This window comes from Bombina bombina, chromosome 9, assembly GCF_027579735.1.
Source record: "Bombina bombina isolate aBomBom1 chromosome 9, aBomBom1.pri, whole genome shotgun sequence".
In the NCBI taxonomy this organism is placed as follows: Eukaryota; Metazoa; Chordata; class Amphibia; order Anura; family Bombinatoridae; genus Bombina; species Bombina bombina.
This window is the reverse complement of record NC_069507.1, coordinates 48,208,450-48,225,449: the sequence shown is the minus strand read 5'-3', so window position 1 is coordinate 48,225,449 and position 17,000 is coordinate 48,208,450.

Below are 17,000 nucleotides of genomic sequence, written 5' to 3'. Positions count from 1 at the left end.
TGCTGTGTGACATGAGACCAAACTGCTGTGTGACATGAGACCAAACTGCTGTGTGACATGTGACCAAACTGCTGTGTGACATGTGACCAAACTGCTGTGTGACATGTGACCAAACTGCTGTGTGACATGAGACCAAACTGTTGTGTGACATGAGACTAAACTGCTGTGTGACATGAGACCAAACTGCTGTGTGACATGAGACCAAACTGCTGTGTGACATGACACCAAACTGCTGTGTGACATGAGACCAAACTGCTGTGTGACATGAGACCAAACTGCTGTGTGACATGTGACCAAACTGCTGTGTGACATGAGACCAAACTGCTGTGTGACATGAGACCAAACTGCTGTGTGACATGAGACCAAACTGCTGTGTGACATGTGACCAAACTGCTGTGTGACATGATGAGACCAAACTGCTGTGTGACATGAGACCAAACTGCTGTGTGACATGAGACCAAACTGCTGTGTGACATGATGAGACCAAACTGCTGTGTGACATGAGACCAAACTGCTGTGTGACATGAGACCAAACTGCTCTGTGACATGTGACCAAACTGCTGTGTGACATGAGACCAAACTGCTGTGTGACATGTGACCAAACTGCTGTGTGACATGTGACCAAACTGCTGTGTGACATGGGACCAAACTGCTGTGTGACATGAGACCAAACTGCTGTGTGACATGTGACCAAACTGCTGTGTGACATGTGACCAAACTGCTGTGTGACATGAGACCAAACTGCTCTGTGACATGTGACCAAACTGCTGTGTGACATGTGACCAAACTGCTGTGTGACATGAGACCAAACTGCTGTGTGACATGTGACCAAACTGCTGTGTGACATGAGACCAAACTGCTGTGTGACATGTGACCAAACTGCTGTGTGACATGAGAACAAACTGCTGTGTGACATGAGAACAAACTGCTGTGTGACATGGGACCAAACTGCTGTGTGACATGAGACCAAACTGCTGTGTGACATGTGACCAAACTGCTGTGTGACATGAGACCAAACTGCTGTGTGACATGAGACCAAACTGTTGTGTGACATGAGACCAAACTGCTGTGTGACATGAGACCAAACTGCTGTGTGACATGTGACCAAACTGCTGTGTGACATCATGAGACCAAACTGCTGTGTGACATGAGACCAAACTGCTGTGTGACATGAGACCAAACTGCTGTGTGACATGTGACCAAACTGCTGTGTGACATGAGACCAAACTGCTGTGTGACATGTGACCAAACTGCTGTGTGACATGTGACCAAACTGCTGTGTGACATGAGACCAAACTGCTGTGTGACATGATGAGACCAAACTGCTGTGTGACATGAGACCAAACTGCTGTGTGACATGTGACCAAACTGCTGTGTGACATGAGACCAAACTGCTGTGTGACATGTGACCAAACTGCTGTGTGACATGTGACCAAACTGCTGTGTGACATGAGACCAAACTGCTGTGTGACATGTGACCAAACTGCTGTGTGACATGAGACCAAACTGCTGTGTGACATGTGACCAAACTGCTGTGTGACATGAGACCAAACTGCTGTGTGACATGAGACCAAACTGCTGTGTGACATGTGACCAAACTGCTGTGTGACATGAGACCAAACTGTTGTGTGACATGTGACCAAACTGTTGTGTGACATGAGACCAAACTGCTGTGTGACATGAGACCAAACTGCTGTGTGACATGAGACCAAACTGTTGTGTGACATGAGACCAAACTGCTGTGTGACATGATGAGACCAAACTGTTGTGTGACATCATGAGACCAAACTGCTGTGTGACATGAGACCAAACTGCTCTGTGACATGAGACCAAACTGCTGTGTGACATGATGAGACCAAACTGCTGTGTGACATGAGACCAAACTGCTGTGTGACATGAGAACAAACTGCTGTGTGACATCATGAGACTAAACTGCTGTGTGACATGAGACCAAACTGCTGTGTAACATGAGACCAAACTGCTGTGTGACATCATGAGACCAAACTGCTGTGTGACATGTGACCAAACTGCTGTGTGACATGAGACCAAACTGCTGTGTGACATGATGAGACCAAACTGCTGTGTGACATGAGACCAAACTGCTGTGTGACATGTGACCAAACTGCTGTGTGACATGAGACCAAACTGCTGTGTGACATGAGACCAAACTGCTGTGTGACATGTGACCAAACTGCTGTGTGACATGAGACCAAACTGCTGTGTGACATGAGACTAAACTGCTGTGTGACATGAGACCAAACTGCTGTGTGACATGAGACCAAACTGCTGTGTGACATGTGACCAAACTGCTGTGTGACATGAGACCAAACTGCTGTGTGACATCATGAGACCAAACTGCTGTGTGACATGTGACCAAACTGCTGTGTGACATGAGACCAAACTGCTGTGTGACATGATGAGACCAAACTGCTGTGTGACATGAGACCAAACTGCTGTGTGACATGTGACCAAACTGCTGTGTGACATAAGACCAAACTGCTGTGTGACATGAGACCAAACTGCTGTGTGACATGTGACCAAACTGCTGTGTGACATGAGACCAAACTGCTGTGTGACATGAGACCAAACTGCTGTGTGACATAAGACCAAACTGCTGTGTGACATGAGACCAAACTGCTGTGTGACATGAGACCAAACTGCTGTGTGACATGAGACCAAACTGCTGTGTGACATGATGAGACCAAACTGCTGTGTGACATGTGACCAAACTGCTGTGTGACATCATGAGACCAAACTGCTGTGTGACATGAGACCAAACTGCTGTGTGACATGAGACCAAACTGCTGTGTGACATGAGACCAAACCGCTGTGTGACATGAGAACAAACTGCTGTGTGACATGAGACCAAACTGCTCTGTGACATGAGACCAAACTGCTGTGTGACATGATGAGACCAAACTGCTGTGTGACATGATGAGACCAAACTGCTGTGTGACATGATGAGACCAAACTGCTGTGTGACATCATGAGACCAAACTGCTGTGTGACATGAGACCAAACTGCTGTGTGACATGAGACCAAACCGCTGTGTGACATGAGACCAAACCGCTGTGTGACATGAGACCAAACTGCTGTGTGACATGAGACCAAACTGCTGTGTGACATGAGAACAAACTGCTGTGTGACATGAGAACAAACTGCTGTGTGACATGTGACCAAACTGCTGTGTGACATGAGACCAAACTGCTGTGTGACATGTGACCAAACTGCTGTGTGACATGAGAACAAACTGCTGTGTGACATGAGACCAAACTGCTATGTGACATGTGACCAAACTGCTGTGTGACATGTGACCAAACTGCTGTGTGACATGTGACCAAACTGCTGTGTGACATGAGACCAAACTGCTGTGTGACATGTGACCAAACTGCTGTGTGACATGTGACCAAACTGCTGTGTGACATGAGACCAAACTGCTGTGTGACATGAGACCAAACTGTTGTGTGACATGAGACCAAACTGCTGTGTGACATGAGACCAAACTGTTGTGTGACATGAGACCAAACTGCTGTGTGACATGTGACCAAACTGCTGTGTGACATGTGACCAAACTGCTGTGTGACATGAGACCAAACTGCTGTGTGACATGAGACCAAACTGCTGTGTGACATGAGACCAAACTGTTGTGTGACATGAGGCCAAACTGCTGTGTGACATGTGACCAAACTGCTGTGTGACATGAGACCAAACTGCTGTGTGACATGAGACCAAACTGCTGTGTGACATGAGACCAAACTGCTGTGTGATATGAGACCAAACTGCTGTGTGACATGTGACCAAACTGCTGTGTGACATGTGACCAAACTGCTGTGTGACATGAGACCAAACTGCTGTGTGACATCATGAGACCAAACTGCTGTGTGACATGAGACCAAACTGTTGTGTGACATGAGACCAAACTGTTGTGTGACATGAGACCAAACTGCTGTGTGACATGAGACCAAACTGCTGTGTGACATGAGACCAAACTGCTGTGTGACATCATGAGACCAAACTGCTGTGTGACATGAGACCAAACTGTTGTGTGACATGAGACCAAACTGTTGTGTGACATGAGACCAAACCGCTGTGTGACATGAGACCAAACTGTTGTGTGACATGAGACCAAACTGCTGTGTGACATGTGACCAAACTGCTGTGTGACATGAGACCAAACTGCTGTGTGACATGATGAGACCAAACTGCTGTGTGACATGAGACCAAACTGCTGTATGACATGAGACCAAACTGCTGTGTGACATGAGACCAAACTGCTGTGTGACATAAGACCAAACTGCTGTGTGACATGAGACCAAACTGCTGTGTGACATGTGACCAAACTGCTGTGTGACATAAGACCAAACTGCTGTGTGACATGAGACCAAACTGCTGTGTGACATGAGACCAAACTGTTGTGTGACATGTGACCAAACTGCTGTGTGACATGTGACCAAACTGCTGTGTGACATGAGACCAAACTGCTGTGTGACATGAGACCAAACTGCTGTGTGACATGTGACCAAACTGCTGTGTGACATGACATGAGACCAAACTGCTGTGTGACATGAGACCAAACTGCTGTGTGACATGATGAGACCAAACTGCTGTGTGACATGACATGTGACCAAACTGCTGTGTGACATGACATGAGACCAAACTGCTGTGTGACATGAGACCAAACTGCTGTGTGACATGAGACCAAACTGCTGTGTGACATGATGAGACCAAACTGCTGTGTGACATGAGACCAAACTGCTGTGTGACATGAGACCAAACTGCTGTGTGACATGTGACCAAACTGCTGTGTGACATGTGACCAAACTGCTGTGTGACATGAGACCAAACTGCTGTGTGACATGTGACCAAACTGCTGTGTGACATGAGACCAAACTGCTGTGTGACATGTGACCAAACTGCTGTGTGACATGAGACCAAACTGCTGTGTGACATGTGACCAAACTGCTGTGTGACATGAGACCAAACTGTTGTGTGACATGAGACCAAACTGCTGTGTGACATGGGACCAAACTGCTGTGTGACATGTGACCAAACTGCTGTGTGACATGAGACCAAACTGCTGTGTGACATGAGACCAAACTGCTGTGTAACATGAGACCAAACTGCTGTGTGACATGTGACCAAACTGCTGTGTGACATCATGAGACCAAACTGCTGTGTGACATCATGAGACCAAACTGCTGTGTGACATGAGACCAAACTGCTGTGTGACATGAGACCAAACTGCTGTGTGACATGTGACCAAACTGCTGTGTGACATGTGATCAAACTGCTGTGTGACATGATGAGACCAAACTTCTGTGTGACATGTGACCAAACTGCTGTGTGACATGAGACCAAACTGCTGTGTGACATGAGACCAAACCGCTTTGTGACATGTGACCAAACTGCTGTGTGACATGTGACCAAACTGCTGTGTGACATGTGACCAAACTGCTGTGTGACATGAGACCAAACTGCTGTGTGACATGAGACCAAACTGCTGTGTGACATGATGAGACCAAACTGCTGTGTGACATGAGACCAAACTGCTGTGTGACATGAGACCAAACTGCTGTGTGACATGATGAGACCAAACTGCTGTGTGACATGAGACCAAACTGCTGTGTGACATGAGACCAAACTGCTGTGTGACATGAGAACAAACTGCTGTGTGACATGAGACCAAACTGCTGTGTGACATGAGAACAAACTGCTGTGTGACATGAGAACAAACTGCTGTGTGACATGAGAACAAACTGCTGTGTGACATGAGACCAAACTGCTGTGTGACATGTGACCAAACTGCTGTGTGACATAAGACCAAACTGCTGTGTGACATGAGACCAAACTGCTGTGTGACATGTGACCAAACTGCTGTGTGACATGAGACCAAACTGCTGTGTGACATGAGACCAAACTGCTGTGTGACATGTGACCAAACTGCTGTGTGACATGAGACCAAACTGCTGTGTGACATGTGACCAAACTGCTGTGTGACATGAGACCAAACTGCTGTGTGACATGAGACCAAACTGCTGTGTGACATGAGACCAAACTGCTGTGTGATATGAGACCAAACTGCTGTGTGACATCATGAGACCAAACTGCTGTGTGACATGAGACCAAACTGCTGTGTGACATGTGACCAAACTGCTGTGTGACATGTGACCAAACTGCTGTGTGACATGATGAGACCAAACTGCTGTGTGACATGAGACCAAACTGCTCTGTGACATGAGACCAAACTGCTGTGTGACATGAGACCAAACTGCTGTGTGACATGAGACCAAACTGCTGTGTGACATGTGACCAAACTGCTGTGTGACATGAGACCAAACTGCTGTGGGACATGTGACCAAACTGCTGTGTGACATGAGACCAAACTGCTGTGTGACATGGGACCAAACTGCTGTGTGACATGTGACCAAACTGCTGTGTGACATCATGAGACCAAACTGCTGTGTGACATCATGAGACCAAACTGCTGTGTGACATGAGACCAAACTGCTGTGTGACATGAGACCAAACTGCTGTGTGACATGAGACTAAACTGCTGTGTGACATGAGACCAAACTGCTGTGTGACATGAGACCAAACTGCTGTGTGACATGTGACCAAACTGCTGTGTGACATGACATGAGACCAAACTGCTGTGTGACATGAGACCAAACCGCTTTGTGACATGTGACCAAACTGCTGTGTGACATGAGACCAAACTGCTGTGTGACATGAGACCAAACTGCTGTGTGACATGAGACCAAACTGCTGTGTGACATGGGACCAAACTGCTGTGTGACATGTGACCAAACTGCTGTGTGACATGAGACCAAACTGCTGTGTGACATGTGACCAAACTGCTGTGTGACATGAGACCAAACTGCTGTGTGACATGAGACCAAACTGCTGTGTGACATGAGACTAAACTGCTGTGTGACATAAGACCAAACTGCTGTGTGACATGAGACCAAACTGCTGTGTGACATGAGACCAAGCTGCTGTGTGACATGTGACCAAACTGCTGTGTGACATGAGACCAAACTGCTGTGTGACATGAGACCAAACTGCTGTGTGACATGAGACCAAACTGCTGTGTGACATGTGACCAAACTGCTGTGTGACATGTGACCAAACTGCTGTGTGACATGAGACCAAACTGCTGTGTGACATGAGACCAAACTGCTGTGTGACATGAGACCAAACTGCTGTGTGACATGGGACCAAACTGCTGTGCTATACAAAGTGTGCCTATGTGATACACTGAGGATCATAACGCATAAGTCACACAGAACTCCTGATGTGTCGTTCATTTTCATTATACTATAATACCATATACTGGCTATAGTCATGGGCATCCCTAGAAATTTTTCTAGTGGGGGGCAAAAAAATAAAATACCCCAAGTACAGGGAGTGCAGAATTATTAGGCAAATGAGTATTTTGACCACATCATCCTCTTTATGCATGTTGTCTTATTCCAAGCTGTATAGGCTCGAAAGCCTACTACCAATTAAGCATATTAGGTGATGTGCATCACTGTAATGAGAAGGGGTGTGGTCTAATGACATCAACACCCTATATCAGGTGTGCATAATTATTAGGCAACTTCCTTTCCTTTGGCAAAATGGGTCAAAAGAAGGACTTGACAGGCTCAGAAAAGTCAAAAATAGTGAGATATCTTGCAGAGGGATGCAGCACTCTTAAAATTGCAAAGCTTCTGAAGCGTGATCATCGAACAATCAAGCGTTTCATTCAAAATAGTCAACAGGGTCGCAAGAAGCGTGTGGAAAAACCAAGGCGCAAAATAACTGCCCATGAACTGAGAAAAGTCAAGCGTGCAGCTGCCAAGATGCCACTTGCCACCAGTTTGGCCATATTTCAGAGCTGCAACATCACTGGAGTGCCCAAAAGCACAAGGTGTGCAATACTCAGTGACATGGCCAAGGTAAGAAAGGCTGAAAGACGACCACCACTGAACAAGACACACAAGCTGAAACGTCAAGACTGGGCCAAGAAATATCTCAAGACTGATTTTTCTAAGGTTTTATGGACTGATGAAATGAGAGTGAGTCTTGATGGGCCAGATGGATGGGCCCGTGGCTGGATTGGTAAAGGGCAGAGAGCTCCAGTCCGACTCAGACGCCAGCAAGGTGGAGGTGGAGTACTGGTTTGGGCTGGTATCATCAAAGATGAGCTTGTGGGGCCTTTTCGGGTTGAGGATGGAGTCAAGCTCAACTCCCAGTCCTACTGCCAGTTTCTGGAAGACACCTTCTTCAAGCAGTGGTACAGGAAGAAGTCTGCATCCTTCAAGAAAAACATGATTTTCATGCAGGACAATGCTCCATCACACGCGTCCAAGTACTCCACAGCGTGGCTGGCAAGAAAGGGTATAAAAGAAGAAAATCTAATGACATGGCCTCCTTGTTCACCTGATCTGAACCCCATTGAGAACCTGTGGTCCATCATCAAATGTGAGATTTACAAGGATGGAAAACAGTACACCTCTCTGAACAGTGTCTGGGAGGCTGTGGTTGCTGCTGCACGCAATGTTGATGGTGAACAGATCAAAACACTGACAGAATCCATGGATGGCAGGCTTTTGAGTGTCCTTGCAAAGAAAGGTGGCTATATTGGTCACTGATTTGTTTTTGTTTTGTTTTTGAATGTCAGAAATGTATATTTGTGAATGTTGAGATGTTATATTGGTTTCACTGGTAAAAATAAATAATTGAAATGGGTATATATTAGTTTTTTTGTTAAGTTACCTAATAATTATGCACAGTAATAGTCACCTGCACACACAGATATCCCCCTAAAATAGCTAAAACTAAAAACAAACTAAAAACTACTTCCAAAAATATTCAGCTTTGATATTAATGAGTTTTTTGGGTTCATTGAGAACATGGTTGTTGTTCAATAATAAAATTAATCCTCAAAAATACAACTTGCCTAATAATTATGCACTCCCTGTATAATAAAATCAGTGGCAACATATGAAGCAGACGTCATACACATGAGTTGCACATCATTTTAAACATGGTAGCTCATTGACGTCAAAAGAGTGAGTGTTTATGCTCTAGGAGCCAGCATATTATTATATATTTATATATGCATACATACACACAAACTACACATACAAAGTCTGGCATTCCCTTGCAAGCACACAGCTCGATTAAAAGAAAAATGTAAGAGTTAGTTACAGCATTTGGCCAAATGGTGATAGGCCCAGAACCACATCAAGGTCCCTGTGTTCCAAACCTACAGTCACAGAATTGCATGCCTTCAACCAAACACACTGAGATACCAACAAGGGTGACACATGCCCTTTGTAATTTTCCTAGACACAGGCAAAACACATAAATAGTCTGCACTCTCAAACTGGACTGGGTACACATCCTATGTCACTATAAAACTCACAGCCCTGGGTACTCACTAGAACTCACAGACAGCTGTGCAGCTCCCAGCAACTCAGACAGTCAACCCCAGAGCAGCCTTGGTGCAGAGCCCATAGAGAAAATTATAAAACAAATGGAACAGTAAGTTTTAATATTGCTGTGTGTTAGCAAAAGTGTGCCTGACTTTTTAGCTGGAGGTAAATTCCAAGGGGGGGGGGGCAAGTGCCTCCCCTCCGGATGCCCATGGCCATAGTAACACTTTGTGCAATTGACTCTTTAACTGCTGAGCCATTTCAACCCCTGTACTGAGCTGTTTTGCACATTTCGGGCCTCGTATTAAAAGGCGGGTGGACAGCTTCTCAACTTGCAAAGCAGTCCGCACGCCTTCGTTACATATGGGCCAGCGAATCTGTTGATCCGCTGGCCCGTATGTACCATTGCACACACTGATAAGTGTGTAATGCCCGCCCCGTCATTCGTGCTAGTGAAGGGACTGTTAATCACAGAGAGCAAGTGAGCGAGGTGAGGTGGCTTAGAGTGTAAGAAGCAGTGGTCTAGTGACTGCTGCTTTTTACATTGCGGGAAGCAGGCTCGCATATGTGAACCTGCCCCGCAAGGGCTCCGGAGCAGCTTTCGCTGCTTTGTACAGTGAGCCCTTAAAGTGATGATAAACTTTCCCCTTTGTATAAACAGATCTGGAGCGATATTTTAGATGAATTTTAATTGTAATGAAGATGCTCTATAGCTTACTTTTTTTAATGTAGCACTAAATTTCAAATACCCCGCGCTCTGTGTAGACACTAATCAGCAGCAAGCTCAGATTAGTGCATTCCTGTTCCTGAGCCTACCTAGGTATGGTTTTCAACAAAGGATATCAAGAGTACAAAGCAAATTTAATTATCTAATTAAATTGATTTTTTTTTTTTAAATTGTCTGCTCTATCTGAATCTTGGAAGAAAATGTTTGGGTTTCGTGTCCCTTTAAGTACATTATTAAGAGAAAGTAGTGATGTGTGGCAGTGTAAAAGATTTATTTTTTTACTCTATTTACAAAAACCTCTATGGAACACAGTTCAACAATGCATTGTATTGTTTTTTTAAAAAAAACTGAAATAAAATAGGATTCTATAATGTATTTCAATACAGTAGTCTTGTCTCCCAGATCACGCTACGGATTATCATTTTCACACTATGAAATAAAGGTCAACAATGAAATTGTTTCCCTTCTGCATCTTCACAAAATCACAGAGATCAGAAAAAGTCTTCATTTTGTCTGTTCCTTAGTGCAGAGTGTGAAATCTCTCCCAAGCTTGACAGGTCTGCAATAATTCAAGATTCTATTTTGTATCAATAACACACTACAGCCATTTGATAGGATGACCTTAAGTTCACAAGTACCTTTTTTATAACACCACGCATTTCTATTTGTACGGCCTAATACGGTCATAAATGTTCATTGTCTCTATTTTACCTCCTATTTATTCTTCCTTGTGTTGAAAACATAGCTTGCCATCCACAACATAAGACATTTCTTTTAAAAAGTTTAACAAGCTGTTCACTCAGGTCAGAGAAAGTCAGAACAAAGATCGTATCGCTGTCCTCGCATAAAACTAATCTAAAAGGCAGTGTGCTATATTCTGAAGATAAAACATTATGAATTATTTAAAGGGACACAAAACCCAAATATTTTCTTTCAGGATTCAGATATATTTTTAACCCCTTAATGACCACTGCACTTTTCCATTTTCTGTCCGTTTGGGACCAAGGCTATTTTTTCATTTGTGTAAGCTGTAATTTTTCTCTTACTCATTTACTGTACCCACACTATTATATACCGTTTTTCTCGCCAATAAATGGACTTTCTAAAGATGCCATTATTTTCATCATATCTTATAATTTACTATAAAAAAATATAAAATATGAGGAAAAAATGGAAAAAACACACTTTTTCTAACTTTGACCCCCAAAATCTGTTACACATCTACAACCACCAAAAAACACCCATGCTAAATAGTTTAGAAATACCCAATGTTTACATGTTCTTTGCTTTTTTTGCAAGTTATAGGGCCATAAATACAAGTAGCACTTTGCTATTTTCAAACCACTTTTTTCAAAATTAGCGCTAGTTACATTATGACACTGATATCTTTCAGGAATCCCTGAATATCCCTTGACATGTATTTGTACTGTATATTTTTAGAAGACATCCCAAAGTATTGATCTAGGCCCATTTTGGTATATTTTTTTCACAAACTTTAGGTTTATCACTGAAATTATTTACAAACAACTTGTGCAATTATGGCATAAATGGTAGTAAATGCTTCTCTGGGATCCCCTTTGTTCAGAAATAGCAGACATATATGGCTTTGGCGTTGCTTTTTGGTAATTAGAAGGCCGCTAAATGCCACTGCGCACCACACGTGTATTATGCCCAGCAATGAAGGGGTTAATTAGGGCGCATGTAGGGAGCTTTTGGGGTAATTTTAGCTTTAGTGTAGTGTAGTAGACAAGCCAAAGTATTGATCTTGGCCCATTTTGGTATCTTTAATCCCACCATTTCACCGCCAAATGCGATAAAATAAAAAAAAAAACGTTACATTTTTCACAATTTTAGGTATCTAACTGAAATTATTTACAAACAGCTTGTGCAATTATGGCACAAATGGTTGTAAATGCTTCTCTGGGATCCCCTTTGTTCAGAAATAGCAGACCTATATGGCTTTGGCGTTGCTTTTTGGTAATTTGAAGGACGCTAAATGCTGCTGCGCACCACACGTCTATTATGCCCAGCAGTGAAGGGGTTAATTAGGGAGCGTGTAGGGTTAATTTTTAGACAACCCAAAGTATTGAACTAGGCCCATTTTGGTATATTTCATGCCACCATTTCACCGCCAAATGTGATCAAATAAAAAAAAAAAGTCAACTTTTTCACAAACTTTAGGTTTCTCACTAAAATTATTTACAAACAGCTTGTGCAATTATGGCACAAATGTTTGTAAATGCTTCTCTGGGATCCCCTTTGTTCAGAAATAGCAGACATATATGGCTTTGGCGTTGTTTTTTGGTAATTAGAAGACCGCTAAATGCCGCTGCGCATCACACATGTATTATGGCTAGCAAGGAGGTTAATTAGGGAGCTTGTAGGGAGCTTGCAGGGTTCATTTTAGCTTTAGTGTAGAGATCAGCCTCTTACCTAACACATCACACCCCCTGATCCCTCCCAAACAGCTCTCCTCCCTCCCCCACCCCACAATTGTCCCTGCCATCTTAAGTACTGTCAGAAAGTCTGCCAGTACTAAAATGAAAGTTATATTAATTTTTTATTTTTTTAAGCATATTTACATTTGCTGCTGTGTAGGATCCCCCCTTAGCCCCCAACCTCTCTGATCCCCCCCAAACAGCTCTATACCTTATTGGGAGCCATCTTGGGTACTGGCAGCTGTCCCTTTATATACATAACTTTAAACTATATAAAAGTTGTACATTCTTTAACCCCGGCTTACAAACTCTGCCTCCGGGTCCTACGGTCCTACCTGGCACCTGACCGCCCCAACACCTGCTCTCCTCTGCCGCTCTCAGCTGCAGCCTGCAGGATGTGACAACTCTGCTCCTCAACCGGCCTCTTCCACCCCCCCACTGTCCCACACTCTGTCTCTCCTCCAGACTCCACCTACCTGTTTTGTTTTTTTAACCCCGGGCTAAGCGCTCCTCTGGCCAGCTAGTTTTTTGAAAGTCTGTGCTCACTGCTGCTTGCTGCGCGCACACACACACATATATATATATCATTTGTTTCTGTTTTTTAATGTGCCCCCCTGATTAAACACTGGCCCCACCTTGGCCCCCCCAGTAATATTTGTCTAGAACCGCCACTGCTGCCAACTATAGATAATGTATTGCTCTGCAATGTGGTCTCCAACTTGTCTGGGAACTAACATAAAAAGCCATTTTCAGTACATACATTTGTCTCCAACAACTGAACATACTTGCAATGAGACTTGTTATTTCCACATACATTGTTACAAGCAGTTCATCTGTCTATGTCCTCAATGACTGGACAAGGAAATCTGTTTTTCTAGAGTTGCCTCTGAAGAAAAAATGTTAGTTGATTAGTCATCTGATCATCACTTTTCTAAATTTATTAGTGTATGGTAAATCTCATGTCCCTTTATATACATAACTTTAAACTATATAAAAGTTGTACATTCTTTAACCCCTTCACGCCGTTAGGACTTCCATGCCATCCTAACAGCTCTAGACTTTACCGCCGAAGGACGGCATAGAACGTCCTACCTTATAAGGCGCCCTGCAGCCTCCCCCTTTTGACGAACTCAAGATCGGACTGAACTCTTTTTAGAATGGAATTCCTGTATATTATGCGATATTTAATTTAGCTGAATGCATTGTCTTAGGGCAGGGAGCATTATGCACAAATCTCTTTTAAAGTTTTCATGTTGCTATTGATCTAGAGGCCAACCTGTAGTTTCAACATTATTGGTTTACAGTAATTCAATCCATAAAATTTGTAAATGCAAAATTAAATGTCAAAATATAAGTGATATTTTTGTATTGTAGTTCCATACTGTGAGCTGTACATTTTTTTAATGATGGGGACTGTTGTTTTCATATAGTGGAAGAAAAGTTGTTTAATATAGAATACTCCATATTTAATTCAAAATGTTTGACTACAGTATGAGTAGATTCCTTTAAAGACGATTAAATACAGCAGTACAGAATTTCAAATGAGTGGTAGAATTCAATTTATTCTGACAAATTTCAAAGTTGGTTCAATCTTCCTTCCCCTTGCATCATGTGACAGCTATCAGCCAATCACAGAATGCATATATGTTTATACTGTGAATTCTTGTACATGCTCAGTAGGAGCGTGCGCATGTAAAAAGATTGTGCATATTTAGATAATGGTAGAGCCCTATGAAATGCATTATGTCATGCACGTTACACAGCTGGCAAGTGGAGATATCGGAGCACTTAAGCCGTAGGTAACATTTCATTTGGAAGAAACAGTGTTCAGCTTCTGTTTGTGTACTGGATTGAGGGAGACGTAACATAGGACCTTTGTGGCAAATTGCGCTAATGAGACTCGCAGGACTGTCACAATAACAGCAGGATGTTGACCATTTAATCCACTGTATTTTGTTGTGAGTAGTGTACACTCTGCTGTTTTTATACCTCATATATATGTGAGGGGGGAAAGTGTGAATGTGTTTTTAACTTGATATTAAAAGGGTCATGAAACCTAAAAATTTTCTTTCATGATTCAGATAAAGCATACCGTTTTAAACAACTTTCTAATTTACTTCTACTATAGAATTTGCTTCATGCTCTTGGTATGACAAAAGGCATATATATGCAGCCACCAATCAGCAGCTAGCCCCCAGTAGTGCATTGCTGCTCCTGAATCATAAAATTGGGTTTCATGTGCCTTTAAAGTCCTTCACATATTAATACTAGCACTTATTTAGCACTTGTTTTTGTGTGTGTTTTGGATTCCTATATATTGCTATAGCTTTATTACTCTCCTCTATTCTTGTTTTCCCTCTTTCACCTCATTAAAAGCTGTAATCCTTTGGCTTCCCTACACCCATTGGCAAATAATTCATCCATTCATTAAAGGGTCATAATAATACAATTTGAAAGAGTATCACCCTGTTTAAAAATGAGAATTTCCAAACGTTTTTGGTGTCTTTTTTGTAGGAGGTGCCATTCTTTAATTACACTATTGCTACAAATAAATAAAACTAATTTTTACAGAATTCGCATGGCATCTAGATACATGTGAAGTCCTATGTGGAAACATTCATTTCCCTATAAAAGGAACATGGTGCTAAATATTTAAAATACATAATTTCAGCACAAAGCCATTAAATTATTCCTTATATTTAGTTTTCCAGAACCTCCCCCTATAAATGTTAAAGAAACAAAAGTACAACAAGCTTTATTTGTTACATGTTTATTTGAACAGCACAGTACATAGCTTTATTTATATTCTGCAGGCACCTTTCAATATTGTTGTTGGCAACCTTAACAAATGTATATGAGGAATTAAACTATATTATGAATATACAAACAGTTAAGTCATTTTCATGTTGTTTTTGGAGCTGCCAATGTGCTGTATGAACGAGCACTACAAGTACCATAAATTTAGGTTGCATTCTACATTACATTACAAGTTAATTTTCATAGTGACAAACATTTACATTATATTCTGCAATTGTCCCACATGGGGAAATATAATAGTTAAAGAAACCTTAATATATGATTAACCAGCAAAATGCATACTATAAAGACTTTATACTTTATCTTGCACAAAGACCTTTATACATTTGGTATTAGTGTATTTTGATCAATATTTCATTATGTGTATGCACAGAAAATGTGCGTGAATTTGTGCAGTATTATAGAAAATATTTGTGCTACACAAAAACATTTTCATATTAAACCAATACTTTATCAATCAAAATCTTGCAGGTGAATAAAAAATGTCATAGCTTTATTTGAATTGATAGGCATGTTACCTAATTTGTAAAATAAATAAATAAATACATAAGACTATTACTTAAATAAACATTGACTAATGGCTGGCATACACTCATGTTTTTAAAAAATATATATAATTTGCTTGCACAATTAATATTATAATTCTTTTATTTTGTAGTATTCAAAAATACTCATTTGCTTGCTGTTTAAAAATGAAAAATGTCACAATTTACATTGAAATCCCTACTACAATCTGAGAAAATACATATATTTTTTATTTTTATATATTTAGTTTTTGTTGCATTATAGAATTCTACTGTACATAAATACATATAAATAGACACATTTTTTAATGTACATCACTATTTACAAAAGGTATTTAAATGGACGCAGAACAAATTATCATTACATATTTAGACTTTTTATGGCACAGAATTTTACATTTCATAACTATATTATTAGACAAAAAACACAATTTCATATGCTAAATGCAGTGGCACCATATTGTGTAAATACATTGCATAATTTAGTTGCTTTAGTTAAGTATTACATCTAATTAAAGAAAAAAACATTTAAAATTGATGTGTGGGGCAAGATGAAACACATTGTAAAACATACTTACATTCTTAAAGGAACAGTTACTCCAGAATTTGTATTGTTTAAAAAGAAAGATAATCCCTTTATTACAAATTCCCCAGTTTTTGCATAACCGTTGTTATATTAATACACCCTTTACCTCTGTGATTACCTTGTATCTAAGCCTCTGCAGACTGCCTCCTTATTTCAGTTCTTTTGACAGACTTTCATTTTAACCAATAAGCGTTGACTCATAGGTAACTCCAAGGGAGTGAGCACAATGCTGTCTATATAGTTTACATGAACTAGCGCTGTCTAGCTGTAAAAAAACTGTCAAAATGTACTGAGATAAGAGGAGGCCTTCAAGAGCTTAGAAATTAACATATGAGCCCACCTAGGTTTAGCTTTCAACAAAGAGTACTAAGAGAACAAAGCAAATTTGATGATAAAAGTAAATTGGAAAGTGGTTTAATATGCCCTATCTGAATCATGATAGTTTAATTTTGATTAGACTGTCCCTTTAATACAAACTTTTTTACC